A 15,658-nucleotide genomic window follows, 5' to 3' on the forward strand; every position below is an offset into this window, starting at 1 on the left:
ACAGCATGGCAAGGAAAAGGGAAAAAACAAGGATGGTACAAAATCACAAAATGTCAAGGCAGCACTTTAATAGAGGATCACTCTGCCCCCCTGCCAAACTCCTGCCTGTCAAATTAGAGAGGGCTGTAATGTTTTTTTTTTTTTTTTTAACTGAGCAGATCAAAATGTCAAGACAGAGGACATACAACTTAGGGGAGGGGATAACGTATCCTGGGATAGCAGCAAATAAAATGTCTTCTACATGAAAGATAAAACGAAGCACAGAGGTAGAATGAGTGAAAGATGAGAGAACGAGACAAACGAGTACAGATTGTGTTTAGTCTCATGGTGCATTCTTGGCAGTGACGTATAGACCTCATTGCTTTTCAGTTTATTAATTCATGGTTAGATTATCCAAAAGTGATCTCAGCTCTGTGGCTCCTTGGTTGATCTGATCTTTTCTTCTTCACTATCAAGTCGCAGCCTATGAGCCGGGCTGTGACATTAGTTACAAGGATTATTATGCAACATGTTTTTTCTGCTCATGTGTTGCATTTACATCACTAGATTATGCTTAAGCCTTATCTTTTTACCAACACATTGTAAAACTGATATTGAAAACTGAAAACTAGAAACCAGACCATTAAATTTGGTACTATCATCAAATATCAGCTTATCACAGACGCTGTATATCACTATCACACAATGTCCCCCATTAACCAACAAGATTAAAGTTTGTATCTATCATCTGCATTCTATGAACTCTTTGAATGCAGCATCATCATGAGTAAAACCCCCTCTCTGTGGCTTCTCCTGCAGTCTGGAGTGAGACCAGGTTGCATATTTTCAGCAGTATTCTTCCTCCTCACTGTCGACAAGATCAAACCACAGACATAAAACCATTCAGTGGACCTTCAGTGGACGCTGTACAGGCACCTTGAAGATTTGGACTTCCTTGCCATCTTTTCCACCATTTACAACATACAAGCTGGTAGGAGACCAAAACTGGTAAGAAAAGAATTGAAGCATTCCACAATGGACACATGAGAAGGCCATGTGGCATCTTCTGGCCTAACAAGATCACAAATAAGGATGCAAAATATATCCTTGATTTGCAATGACGGTAAATATATCCTTTATCATTGGCTGATAAATAAGAAAATTAATTTAGTGTTATTGTTCCAATAATAGAATTTCAGCTGATAACTACGTCTGATAATGGGAGCCTTTTTACATTGAATGCAGACTAGAGACGCCACTCTGAATTATATAAGGTCAGGTCTTCTGTCAGTAGTGAGGGGGACAGACAAAAGCAGAGCAGAGGATGTGGTTTTAGTGTAGTTTATGCTACTGCGTACAGTCACGCCTCACTGCATTTCCCTCCTCTCCTCTGCTCTCTGTGCCAGTCAGTGCCTGTGTTTGTACTCCGCCATACACACACACACACACACACAAACACGCATACACACACAGCGTGCAAAATGAATTTTTTTTGTCCACCGGCCAAATGGCTAGTGAATGTTCAAATTTTACCAACCACTCTATAGATTGCCATTGTTTTTTGGCTGATGAGTGAAGCAAATCGACCAGCCGCTTGCATATTTTACCAGTATTTGGCTGGTGGCTGGTGCTAATTTTGTGCCCTGTGCACACATGCACACGCGCATGAACACCCACACACACAAGTTAGTGCAGCTATCCTTGTTAGGACATTGCATTGACTTCCATTCATTGTCAACAGCCTAACCCTAACCCTAACCCTAACCTTAACGATTCTATATGTAGGAATCAGAAATCTCCTCTCATTAGTGACATCTGTGGCTGTTAAATAAGCTACAGTCAACATCCTCGTGCTTGTGCACACATGCTCACAGACACACACACAGAGGCTCCTGCTTGGTTGTGGCCGCTGGCCAGTGAAAGCCGATCTGCACCACCCAACTCACACAAATATGCGTTGCTCAACCACCCGACCTGCAAACTGCCAACTTTTTTTGTTTTAGTGTGAAATGTGTGCTTATTATGACTTTTGGACTGCCAACAGGAAAAACAAATGGGGTAAGTTATGTTCTGCTATCGCTCTGGAGCTTGTTTTCTTCTCCTTTGTTGAGGAAATAATGTTGTTTTACTTGTGTGTGTTTGGGAGCTGGCAACTTGTCATTGCAGGGGTGTTTTGTTGTGAAATGTGTAGTGGTTGACGGAGGTAGCAGGCTGGCTCGTTAGCTGGAGAACTAATATCTGCAGGGTGTGTCTTATCGGATAGCACCCTTTTTGTTGTGTTGTTGTGTCATTATGCCGGTTGTTTGCTGATGTTAGCGGGAGAGAGGCGAGGCACTCGGAGCGCGCAAAAACGTTACTTCTGTTGGTTTTTCACAGAAAATCCGGCCCAGGTCCTTCACATAGAAGTCAGTCTACAGGCTGTTACAGACAATCGAGAAAGTCTGGGAAGGTCTCATTTTTTGTGTTACGTTACAACCCGTTCACTCATTGGCAATTAATAAACCATTAATACATTTAAATTGCTTCACAATTCTACATATAGAACCTTTAACCAGGACTTCAGAAATGATGTTTTACCTTATTAGGTAAAACATCATTAGACTTTGGTCCCCATGAGGACCACTGGTGCCAACAAGGTCGGTGTTTATACCAAAAAAGGTTGCAATGAGGTAACAAAAATGTACACGTACACATACACATACACACACACACACACACACACACTCAGCAGCAAACAGCAGCGTGGCTTCAGAGCAGAGAGGCCAAAGCAGAGAAAATGAAACTGACTTAAAGTGCAACAAAATCTCCTAGGTAGACAGTAAGAGCAATTTATCTAACACCTGCTGAGCAAGCAGAACATTAACTTGCATAAACTTCCAGTCACTTCTCATTTACAGCCACACAGAGTTTTTTTTGCTAACAGAGAAGCTCTGAACGAGCTAAAAGTGAACACTAATTTCATGTAACGATTGAGTTTTATTAGCAGTGTATCTTACAGACCAACCAGCCACTCCTCTCTACCAGCAGTAGATAGTGAGTCTTTTCACACCAGCAGCAGAGGGAGGAAGACAGACAGCTGGGGGAGGATGAATGATGACAGCCGCAGGGCTGTTGAACACTTTATTGTTAAGGACCTGCACTTTTTCATCAACAGTGGAGTATAAAGGCATCAAGTAGCCATTAATTAGGTCATCAGTATGTTTAGCTAATTTAGTTGTTTTTGTATGTAGGTTTAGAATAAATAAGTGTATTCTATATTAAAGGATGGTGAATGGGCTAAATTTTGGTGTTGTATTAGAACACATTTTCTCTTCATATTTTTGTATGATGACTATCATAATTTCTCATATCTGTACTGGTCACAACAAACAGATAATTATCGCTTATTGGCACAGAAATTCAGTACATTTCTAATCACAACCTTGGAATTATACAGAAAAAACAAAAGCAAGAACATCATGGCTGAAATAAGGCAGACGCAACTGCAATGGGTTGGACATGTGATTAAAATGGAAGTAGATCACACCCCAAAGGGATCCAAGCAAAAAAAAAGCCTGGAAGACCTTAAGTGACCTCGTGCTGAGCTGGGACAGACGAGCTAGCTTATATGAGCTTGATGAATTGTTCTGTTGTCAAGGATATGGAACAACGGAGGGAGCTCATTGTGGTCTTATTTGTTTATTTGTTAGGATCCCCATTAGCTGTGCACTAAAGCACAGCTAGTCTTCCTGGAGTCCACATTTAAAAACATACATTAAACATTACACTCAACACAACTGGCAAACTTAAAACATATATCAGAGAACATTAATATGTATGAGTAAATCTTACACTGCAAAAAACTACAGATCAGCATATGCATAGCATCCTACAAATATGTTGTTCCCAGGAGTTTCCTTATTTGCTTTCTAAACATTGATTTCTGTGTGTTAATTTAGTCAGAAGTTTTCATTGCTCTATATACTTCTGTGTCTTATGTCCCACAGGAGACAAAGAGTCAGTAACTAACAAGAAACTGAAAATGTAAAAGATATGTCTGAGGTATTTTGTATATTCTGGTACCAATCCCTGAACAGAAAATTCTTGGTCAATATAGTGTTATCATATGTTTTAATTCTCAAATATCAATATTGGCACCAGCCTCAATTATCAGGTCATGCTTAACCCTTCAACAACCAACCACAACCAATGTACAGTTTTTGAATGTCAGACCATTGCAATGAATTTGGACATGGTGGCCTTTTTGAACGTGACCACAATGACATGTATCACATGTTCATAATCATGTAACTTTTCAAAGCACTAGCAGTGAAAGTTGTACATATTCCTGGTATCTAGCATAACAGCTGATGGCAAGAGCTTTAACAAGATTCATGGACCTCAGGAAGAGTAGCTGTTGCCAACTAATAGGCATCCAACAAATTAAATATTAAACTTATTTTGCCTCATTATAAGCAGCAATTAAGTGAATGCTTCACAATTTTACAATGTAAGTTTGTTGATTCACCTGACCTGTGAACCTATCAAAAGCTTGTGAAGAAAACAAAGGTGAGAATTAGCTGACATACTAAAAGTTTCTCATGTAATTATGACTGATGTCTCATTGCTTCCCACTGGCACAAATGAAAACTCAAAATGTGGCTTTCATGGAAATGGAATGATTGAGAGAAAAAAAGCATCTCAGAAGTTAATTTGAAAACACTGTTTAATTTGGCTAAGACATGAAAACAGTCAAAAAGGTAACAATAAATGGGGGAAACATTGATTAAACCATATTCATTTTTTAAAAACAACTGACTTTGTTCAAATGACTCATGTTATCCTGTTATTTATCTGTTCTTCCTGTTTTGTGATTTGATGTTGGCACAACAGCAAAAGGGCTGAAGAAACAGGCTCTATCTATCTTACAGATCCCTCAGACAACAGTGTGCCTCTGTTGTATATAAATCAACATAGTCTTTAGCCTCCATCATTAAAACACAGCACAGAGTTCCCTATCATGAGAAGCTGTAATCCCGGTATTTATGAGTAGGGATAAAAGTGTCAGTTTAGAGGAGAGAATATACTGCTGATTTACTGTCCAGAAGAACCTTGTTCATTATTGATCCCTCTTTGCTTTCAAAAGCATCTCCTACAGTCATCCCCAGATTTCCTGCTCTTATTCTTTCAATCTGTTCATTTCTCATTCACAGCGTCTGTCTCGCTCTGCAGTGTGGCAGACTTTATTATTTTAACATACAGTAGGAACACATTGGAATACAGCTAGACCGATAAATCAAGCAGGGCATGTGTGCATGTTTCAGCCAATAAGTAACAATAGGTAGTAAGTTGCAGTAAAAATAAATCAAAGATATGTCTGTGCTAATTTAGATATACTGTCTGCATTGTCCACCAGAGAGTGCTGACATGTTTATTTTATTTTTATTAACTGTAAAATGTCATTATCTAGCTCAAAAATCCAATATCCAATATGTCAGTGTCTTTCTTATCTGCCAGTACTAAGGTTAAGTTTAGCTAAAGGCAGGGACACACATGACCACTGTTGAGCCAGTTATGAATATAATTCTGGCGTGATGCCGACAGCCAGCAGATAAAATCATGTAGTATGAGATATGTAAAGATTCCATCGTCTTCAGATCCAGTTGCTGCCAGTTGTTCTTTTATTTTTTTTAAATATTTTATATTTGGGACTGACATTGGCGAGCAATGACGTCATTTGTGTGACACCCAAGGATGATGTACCAGTTAATAAATAAAAGAGAGAGGGGAAGGTTTGTAGTGTGAGAGTGCTCAGGAGAAATGAAAAGGAGTAAAAGCTGACCAAGCTGTAAAAAGATTGAATGTCTCTACAACATAAAGATCACAGATCTACACAAAGTGTTTCTTTTTTTTTTACAGTCTTTTTTTTTTTTTTAAAGTTCGCTCACCTCCAATTCCATCTGTAGGCTCTACAGTACACATTACCCATGCCTTCCATCCACAATCTAACCTAAACCTTTCTTTGCTTTTTCAGTGCAAATTTCCCTGCATATAAACAGTACAAGCAGCTGGTTGCTTACCGGGTTGTCTACCACCAGAACTCCAGTTGTTACTGACAAGTCACTCAGTCTGTTGTCTATTGTAATTACTCAGTCATAATGTTTATGCCCATTTCTGGTTGTGAAAGACTCAAAAATCTGTGCAAGTAAGTGGAAACAATGTTTGTGTGTGGTTTGTCCTGTTTTAACCTAGCCTTAAAGTTTGTCCCAAGCTTGTGCACAAAAACCACTTGGTTATGGTTAAGGAAAAATCATGGACATGGTTAAAAGACGCCACTGGTGACTGTTGGTAGACAAGAGCTGAACATCAGTCTCCTGGTTTTGTGCTGTTACAACAATGTCACAGTAGTCGCACTTTTCAAATAAATCAAGAATGAGAACTAACACGCAATTTGTTCAAATTAATTTGGACACAACCCACATGGCTTAATATTAAACTACATTGTAGAATTGACAAGCTAGCAGCTAATTCCTTCTTTGCACCTGAGAGACAGTAATTATTCACACGACCACAAGAGGTCGCTTCAGTAACATTGCTTGATTTATGTATGTTTGCATTTGAACAAACGTACAAAGTTTTCCTTCTTCTAATGAGGACAGTCTTTTCTGGTTCTTCTGCTACAGTAAGTTGTTCGAGCTCAATTTGTTCAACAGTTGGATACTTTATGTTTGATTCTTGACTATGTGTTAGACTAGAATCTGTGTGTGTGTGTGTATGATTGTCTGTCTTTGTCATCTCAAGGCTTTAAAATCCTCTCTCTGCCTCACCACTTCTACTGTTTATCCAGCTGTAAATTATACAGACTGACTGGCTGAACTGAGCGACACACTTGTGATCAAATCATTAACCCGAATGTGTCACAGCAACTACATCCTTGAACTAAAGGACGACTACAAACACTACAGAGAACTTAAAGCTATACACATGATTGTACTGGTTATAATGACTGCCACTATTAATTATTAATTTTCATATGGTCATGACAAGTTAACAGTGTCAACACTGATGTTTTTAAAATTCATTATTTTGTTGTATTTTAACAGTAAGTTAAAATTATCCATCCAATTGACAGAGATGCTGGAATCAAAAACGATTAAGTTAAATAATAAAATAATACGTAATCAAAATAGTCATTGATTACTTTAAATTAACTGCATCAGTAGTACACACAGTATAATGTGTTGATAATTGTCAGATAATATAAGGAGCACAGTGTGTTGTATTTGAGCCAGTCAAAATTTTGTGAAACTGTTGTAAAAAAAAAAGCCTTTGGGTTCTGTCAGTCAACACAGAGAAGAGCGAACAACACCAAGTTTCATGGTGATTCAGTTCAAATAATAACCTGCCATCGATGGATCTGACATGTCCAGCCGTAACAGGTGATCACTCATCCACAGTACAACAGGTGACAGGTTATTTCAATTGTCAATTAATTAGACAGAGAAGATGAGGGATGCGTGGTGTCAACTGTCAGAAAATGTGGTTTGAGTGTAGCACCAGGTAGCATAACTAGGTGGTGCCTCTGTCTGGTTAATGAGATGGAGTTACAGGTGTGAGTGGAATAAACAAGTGCTCCTCTTCCAATGTCCTCAGAAATAAAAGCCAGCTAACTCTCCAGGCTGAGTAATCACTTGGTACGTGTCTGTGACTCCATCAATATAAAGTAAGAGTCTGAAAATTCCCACTGAGTTTTCTGGTGGCTGTGCAATTTAGCTGGCTAGTCCAGAGGTTCATGCTAATGCCAAACCAAAGACTGTATATAATGATGGATGTAGCGAGGTGTGACATCATCCATTGGTTTGCATTGGAGCCAGTTTAAAACCCAGAGTTGCAGCTTATGGTTGGCGCTTTTCACGCTCTGGAAACACGCCCTGCTACCTCAGACCCAATCTAACGCTAGCTTACTGGGAACACCGAGCGCTGCACCCTAACGGCTAACATTAGCTGCCTGAGCTAAATTATGCTAACAGGGCAAGTACCATAAGTAACACTAAACTTGCTGAAATATTGCAGCAATAGTCTGACTCAGTGCGAATCCTGGAGCCGGGAAGAACAACAGGTGAGCGAACTGTCAATCACCGCTGTCAAAGCCTCCTATAAGTCTTCAAATCTTATTAACAGAGCACTAATTTCCAAAATGACCACCAGCACACATATTAGAGGGCCTGAATAAAGCGGCTTAGACCATAATGACTCATTGAAAAAAAATGACTGACTTAGTATTTCTGGAAAGAAGTTGATGCTTTTTGAATGGGGGTCAACTGGAGCCAGGGATTCTTTGGAGCCAGCATCTAGTGGCACTTTAAAGTACTTCTGCATTGGCTTCAACCTCATGCTGTGGTAGTTGCCACTTATGCCAAACTAGCAGTTTCAACAAAAGCAGCTCATTCAGCTGGAGAGCTGCCCTTCAAACAGAGCCCCACTGTAGTAACGGTAGTAACCGTGGGACAACTTTGGGGGATTATTTAGCTTGAAAAATGACTTCAACAATTAATCAATTATGAAAATTGACAGATATAATATATAATTACCGTCTGTGTACTAAGCACTCAGGATCCAGCTTAGCTTACTTTGAAGACATTTTTGGCATTTCATAAACATCCTGAACTATACATGTTTCCAGATCATGCAATGACTTGTGAATGACTTGGTGTAAATCTGTGTAGCCCTTCACTTAGCATAGCATATTCTTTGTCTGGTGTTTCTTATGCTAGAGCAGCATGATTGTCATTGTTTGAAATTCTAAAATAAAAATAAAGGTTTTTGAGGTGGCTCTGAGCATCTGAAGTGGGCAAACCGCATGGTGCAGAATGAATTTATAGTAAATGTTTTTTGTTGCCACAAGATAATATCTTGGGAAGACAACATCATATTTTGTTTGCACATGATTGAAAAATACAATTTTACAAGACTCTGGAGGATCTGTATTATGGGGTATAAAAAGCAGGTGACAGTCAGGGCAACACAACCAACAAAGGTGTGAGTTTATATTGACCAGCATTTATTCATTCCAGCTCAGATTCACAAATTAGCTCAGTGGGGAAAAAAAGTTCTTTGGCTCCAACTGACTATAAAGCTTTAACTCAACCAACCTGATTATTTCTGCCAAGAAACCTTTCTATCACTATGGATTAATTCTGCCAGCATACAATCCTCTCAGGAAAAGCACACACACCACGCTTGACTTGGAGAGGTGTGTAACTGCAGTCAGGTCCTCTATCAGATGGAAATCTTATCTATTCATTAATCATCTTAGGAAGGCTGAATCCTGCTGTTTCTGGTCAATACACTGTAGGTGAGCAGCAGGGGGAGGAGAGAGAGAGACAGAGAAAGACAGTGAGCAAGAAGAAAAGGGCACGCTGGTTATAGGGAGACCGTCCCAGAGCCAAAAGGTCACAGAGAAGCATCACAGCAAAACACCTAACATGAATTCTCTGAGCTGTAATTCTCTCTGGATAAACCTCAACTACTGAAAGAAATACTATGACTGGATTTTCAAACATTACCATGGAAACGCACCTCATGGAGACTAAATGACAATGGCATGAAAGGTCTACAGGGCTGAACATGTAGAGTCCTCTGTGGGAAGATGAAGTGACAGACGGAGAAATGTGAATCACCACTACGGCATTGTTTCCCAACCTGGGGGTCAGAAGATAAACCTGAGGGGTAACAAGTTCAGAAAAAAAACATTTCTGCTGCACAAAATTATTATTCATCAAGACCATGCTTGTCTACTGTGAAAGACTGGATAATTTTACCACTTCAGGACTGTTTTAATGAAACAGTCTGGGATGGAAAAATCCCTCTTTGGTTGAACCGCTCACAGCTTCACAGACATGAAATACGTTACATCACTGGCTTCATCTATTAGTTAAAGTGATGGCTTTTTCAGATGTAGGTTACTTAACATTAAAGGATAGGTTCACAATTTTTCAAAGTCTGTCTTATAACAACAGTCAGCTACCCTTATGAACATTAGAGGTTGTGCTTGCTGTAATCATTCTTTCTGTTCATACTGACCATTAAGAGATCCCATTCTAATGAGCCTTAAATTTAAGTGATGGAGGCCAAAATCCACAAGTCATCTTTTTGAGCAAAAATGTATTAAAACGAAGCTAATGTGAGCAGCAGTCAGCATTAGTCAAATGAAGTGTATATCTTCCAAAGTGACTGTCTTTTTAGTACAGAATTACCTCTTTATCTTTCCCTGGACAGTGTTTCCCTGTTGAGCAGCAGTGGAAGGATCATAACTAAACGAAGGAAGTTGGAACTAAAAAGTCTTTATAAGATATCTACTTGATTTGATTAATTTGGACACTGAAGCTTCATATCAGCTTAAGATAGATGTTTAAATACATTTTTGCACAGGAGGAGGACAGTAGATTTTGTCCCTCATCACTTACATTGTAAGTGCATTATGACACAAACTTGAAAAATTGTGAACGTATCCTTTAATGTACTTAACAGCTTTATTCAGACATGACAGGATGTTTACGGAAAGAGACAATACTCATATGATAAGAATCAGAGAGAGAGACACTTTTTGTTTGTTTGTTCTCAGGCTGCATCAGTGATAGATTTCAAAATTTGTTTTGCTGTTAAACTCTTAATCAGTGACCATCGTGAGTGTGTTTCTCCTGGTGAATCTAACAACACATTTTCACATCGGTTACATCATTTACATTTATAAAGTCTGACCTGCATGACAGGAGATGAAGTTGCTTTTCTCATTTAGGCCTCATTTCTATTTGCTCACCTGCTCATTTTTCATCAGTTGGCATGGATGACCTATTTGACATTATTTTGAAAAGTAGACCCTATGATGTGACACTGTACTGTATTCTGATATGAGAAAATTCAAATTGGCTTTTTCCTACTTCATTAAACAGATTTTGAGCATAAGAAATGATGATTGAAATATTACATTCATTACAGCGATGACGTAGGCGAAATGACATGCATTTCTCTCTCTCTCTCTCTCTCTCTCTCTCTCTCTGCATGTTTTACTTTGTGCAGCCTTCACGTTAATCTGACAGCATTCATTTCAGACTATTGCCATGTTGAAAGTGATATGGAAACGTTACCAGATCCGAGCAAGTAAGATTGCCGTCGTGACATTTATATAAAAGTGAGCAGACATGAGAACAACATGTTAAGGGATGCATGTCTGAAAGGGGCACAAGTCCACATTTCTTTGCTTTTAACGAGACAAAAAACTTGGAGAGCAGCACAGCTGAGAGCCTGATGTAAACAGTTCTCTATGGAAGAAGTTTGTATTTACGGTAAACCTGGCAGGACTTGAACGGAACATCAGGCAGAGCAGGAGAGTAGTAAACACTCGTCTGCTGCAGTCACGATTCCACTTTGAACGACAATGTGCAAATGTTGCTGATTAATTTATCTTTTTATGAAACTTTAATAAATGAATAGTGATTTGGAGAAAGCAGGGGCCTTCAGTGTATATTAACACCAGCAGAGATAATTACCCCACGAGCTGAATGTAATCTGTAATTTCCATTATGAGCCCATCAGTGATGAATCCACTTGGGTTGATACCAGAGACGTGAAACAATAAAGCTGCCAGCAGCTCAAGGGACACCGACTGCATTACCAAACCAATAAAGGCTGCTTCCACTAATTACCCCTGCTCCCTCCATCTTTGTTTACAAACTGATTTATGAGTCAACAAATACCTTGAGTCTGCCTATGGGATGCAGAGAGATACTCATTATTGTCACGGTGGCAGGGGAGCTTCTCGTGCATGTGTGTTTCTGAAATCTCATCCCACATTCAGGGAAACAGGAAGTCACCTCACTGACCATTTTACAGTGAATTTAAAACAAGCAACCAGTGCAGAAAAGTCCTGGTTTTTGATTTGTAACAGAAGATGAAAAATCGTGCACATTAGCAAATTACTCACCACAAATTGTGACTGCCACTAACTCTAGTTAAAGGAAAACTGACAGTTCAAGCACTTCAGGTCTTGGATGGACATCAAACTCCCCCGATGCAAGATCATCAGTGCAAGAGATGAACAGCTGTGTAAGAAAATATCTGGTTCTTTGATTAAAAAGAAGGAAAAGATGTTAACTACATCTCCCAAGGTGCATTTTGCCAAGAAACATCCAGTCGCGCTCCAATAACAGCAAGTCGGAGCTAAGGATTACACTAGTTTACATCAGTTCATTTGTGGGTTCCGGATCAGTTAGGGATGAATTCAATAACCGTGGCCCCAAGTGTTTTGAATTTATGCCTCTGACAGGCTTCTTCTCCATAGCAACTGCAGCAGAGGCTCATGGGTATCATAGTAGAACCATCCGCAATGGCATACTGACAGAAAAATAGACTTCTCAGAAAGAAAGCCATAACATAAACCTGCAGAACCTGCATAAACCTGTTTGTACACTGAGGAACAAGCCTTGATTGAGTTTATATTGGTCACAATTTTTCACATGTAGCTCTTCTTACAAGAATTGAACATTTATTTTGTTGGTCGAAGTCATTTTTTCAGTGTCTTGCATTACAATTCTAACATTTAATCCAGACTATTAAAAAAACAGGAAATACTGTATAAATACATGACTAAAAGTATGTGGACACCAAAATAAAGTACATCCCTATACACTATGTGTGTGTATGTGTGATTGTGGAACATGTCATTCCAAAACCACAGACATTAAGCTGCTGCTGTAACAGCTTCCATTCTTCTGGTTTCAGGCTTTCCATCTGATTTTAGCACCTGGCTGCAGGGACTTGCTCTCATTTAGCCTCAAGAGCATTAGAGGGGTCGGCTACTGACGAGTTGGATAAGAACTGGCTCACATCAGTGTTCCAGTCCATCCAAAAGTTGTTGGATGGGGTCAGTCAAGATCTTCCATGATAAGCTGGGAAAACCGTTTCCTTACAGAGCTGGCTTTGTGCACGGGGTCACTGCCATGTTCCCCAAACTGCAAAGTTGGAGACAAACTACAGAATATCACTGTATGCTGTAGCTTTAAGATTTCCCTTCATTGCACATCCCCAGAGCAAAAGTAGCCTAGACAAAAGTACATGAGTAATATTTTTGTGTATGAGCCTCAGAAATTACATTCTATTAATGTTAATGGAATGCTTTACACTTAGTTTCTTATGAACTCCTGTGGATATCACACTGCAACTACAAACAAAATGTGCGCAAACCCTAGAGAGCCACATGCATGACAGATCACGTCCCCACACACACACACAAACACACACACACAAACACACGCACACACAAACACACATACGCAGAGTAGGCAGTCATTTGCCTACAGAGCAGGGACGCGCGGCGCTTTGCATGTGCAGCGGCTGATAAAGGACTGTGGGTTTGGAGGCTGCGGACACTTCTCTCCTCACTAGATCCTCCAGCAGCCCTGCGCCGGGCTATGACTCATAGCCTGCCGCTGCCTGCTTTCTACTGATGCTGGAAACGACAAATAACACGGAAACGCACCAATAAACAACAACCAACAAAAACCGCATCATCATCACACACTACCCGAGCCTAAAGGGATGCTCTTGAAACATCTCTTCCCTTTTTTTTCTCTGAGGCACTTACCTTTCTGTGACGTTATGGAAACAAACTCAGATCTTGCTCTCAGGTGTCTGCTGTTGCTGCTGCTGCTGCTGCTGCCTGGCCAGTTGGTCTCCTCCTCCTCCTCCGAGACGTCGCATCTCTCCCACAGTCCCGATCGAGAGGAAAATCCGCGCAGAGATCAGCAGCCCTGCTCTGAGCTCAGCGCGGCGGCCCGGCGGGGTGTTTGCTGGGGTGCAGCCTGAGGAGGGCTCGACTGTACCTACGACAGAGAGTCTGATGGATGTCGCTCGGCTTCCTCGAGGGGTGGAGGTTTGACGCTCCCGCCGCCTTCACGTACTACTTGGAAACTCGGATTTCCCACTTTCCATGTGCTTCCTTTTATTATTATTTTTTAAGGCGTTTTACGACTTTACCATATGGCAGTAGTGTAGAGATGACAGGAAACAAGGAAGAGAGAGGTGCAACAATGTCCCATGCCAGACTTGAACGGTTTTTCTGATGATGTCATTTTCTAGAAGTAGTTTTATCACAAACAAATCATTTTATTCAGTGTTATTTTACAAGCAAACTACAAACTTTTTCCCCGGCATGAATGTTAAAGTCCCCCTACACTCAAACTATGTTCAGCTTACACAAGTGTGATGTGGAAACTTGAAGCCTCCAGTGCACAAACACTGAGAGTTGACTTTAAAAAGAAGTAGGAGACATCTTGTGTCCAGCTGTTAAACTTTTGAAATATAAAAAATATAGGCCTATTATTCCATAGATTCTGGAGTTTTTAATGAGGGAGAAAAAGTAGATGTCATTTTCAGGATTTTAAAGTGGTCATTATACATTTTTGTGGAAAAACCATATCAGACACACATATTGTGCAAAGCAGTGTAGCTATTTTATTGTCTTAGTACATGTCTGGAGGGAATCTTTAAATTTGGAACAATCGTTAGGCTGTAAGAAAAAATAGGTCCTTGTTTCTCCGGAACTGGTTGGAATATCTTATTGGCTGGTCAGCTTTTTCAACAGTGAGGGGTTTTCACTAATGTTCATTGGTAAATTCGGTCCCCTTACATCTAAATGACAAGTTTTCTGACCTTATAGACTTATTCCCTTTGTAGTCTAATCAACATCATGCGTTTCAAGAATGCAGTTAACTTGGGTTTTAATACAGGACAGGAGGAAAGTGTATTGCAAAGGTGTCTAAAGCTTCCCAATATTGTACAATCATCCTCTGTATTTTACAAAATGGCAGCAAATGCTCTGTATGGTAAAAGTGAGAGTCTGAGGATAGTATGGCAAAGGGACCTGGACACTGAGCTTGAACAAGAGGTTTGGGAGAATAATGTCCATAACATGGGTTGGCCAGTAAGGGAGAGTAAGAGAAAATGTATACATTATAAAATAATTCATAGATAATATTGGACTCCAGTCAGACATAAAAGCTTGGTCTTTTTCGAAGCAATGGATGCTGGAAATGTAAGAGTTCTATGGGTACCTTCTGCACCTCATGTGGTTGAATTGGTTTCCCCATTTTGGACACAAGTGGTTGGGGCAATTGAGGAGTGGTTGGACCAGCCCTTGTCGAGCTCGCCTCGTCTCTGATACGAGTTAATGCTAGCCAAACTGAAATGTGGGGTAGCTTCCTGGATGTATTAGCTGTGGGGATCACTAGATAACAATATGTAATAGAAAGCTTTAATGTATTTCATGTGGGGTGTTGTGTGTTGTGTTGAGGGGAGATGCTTTGGCCTATCACGCTGTGCTGTCTGTGCGTTTGCTTTCATTTTTCATTTTTGTTCCGTCTGTGATTGTGTACTTTGTTTGTTGCAGGGTGTTTAAGAAAAAAATTTTAAAAAATTAAATGACAAAAAGAATGCAGTTAACTTACTAGTTCAACATTTTGAGAAATAGGCTTCGCTTATTCGCTTTCTTCCTTACTTGTTTAATTTTACACTTCTGGGGTAGAACTATGTAGTCCATCCTGGGCTCTACTTTTCTTGACTGTAAATTTGCTATACATTTTTGTATATTTGTAAATAAAGTCATTTTATAATTGTTGTTTTTTGTGGCTGAGATTTTATTCTA

At 39.8% G+C, this 15,658-nt stretch overlaps 1 protein-coding gene across 1 annotated transcript in view; it reads right to left on the minus strand.

Moving 5' to 3' along the window:
* Positions 1–15,387, minus strand: part of LOC121885622 (ras-related protein Rab-27B-like) — a 69,276-nt gene extending 53,889 nt beyond the window's left edge. The window contains exon 1 of the mRNA XM_042395274.1: positions 13,601–15,387. The gene's annotated coding sequence lies outside the window, so the exon portion shown is untranslated. The remainder of the gene's footprint in view (positions 1–13,600) is intronic.
* Positions 15,388–15,658: the final 271 nt, after the last annotated feature.

Source organism: Thunnus maccoyii, chromosome 19 (assembly GCF_910596095.1).
Source record: "Thunnus maccoyii chromosome 19, fThuMac1.1, whole genome shotgun sequence".
Classification (NCBI taxonomy): Eukaryota; Metazoa; Chordata; class Actinopteri; order Scombriformes; family Scombridae; genus Thunnus; species Thunnus maccoyii.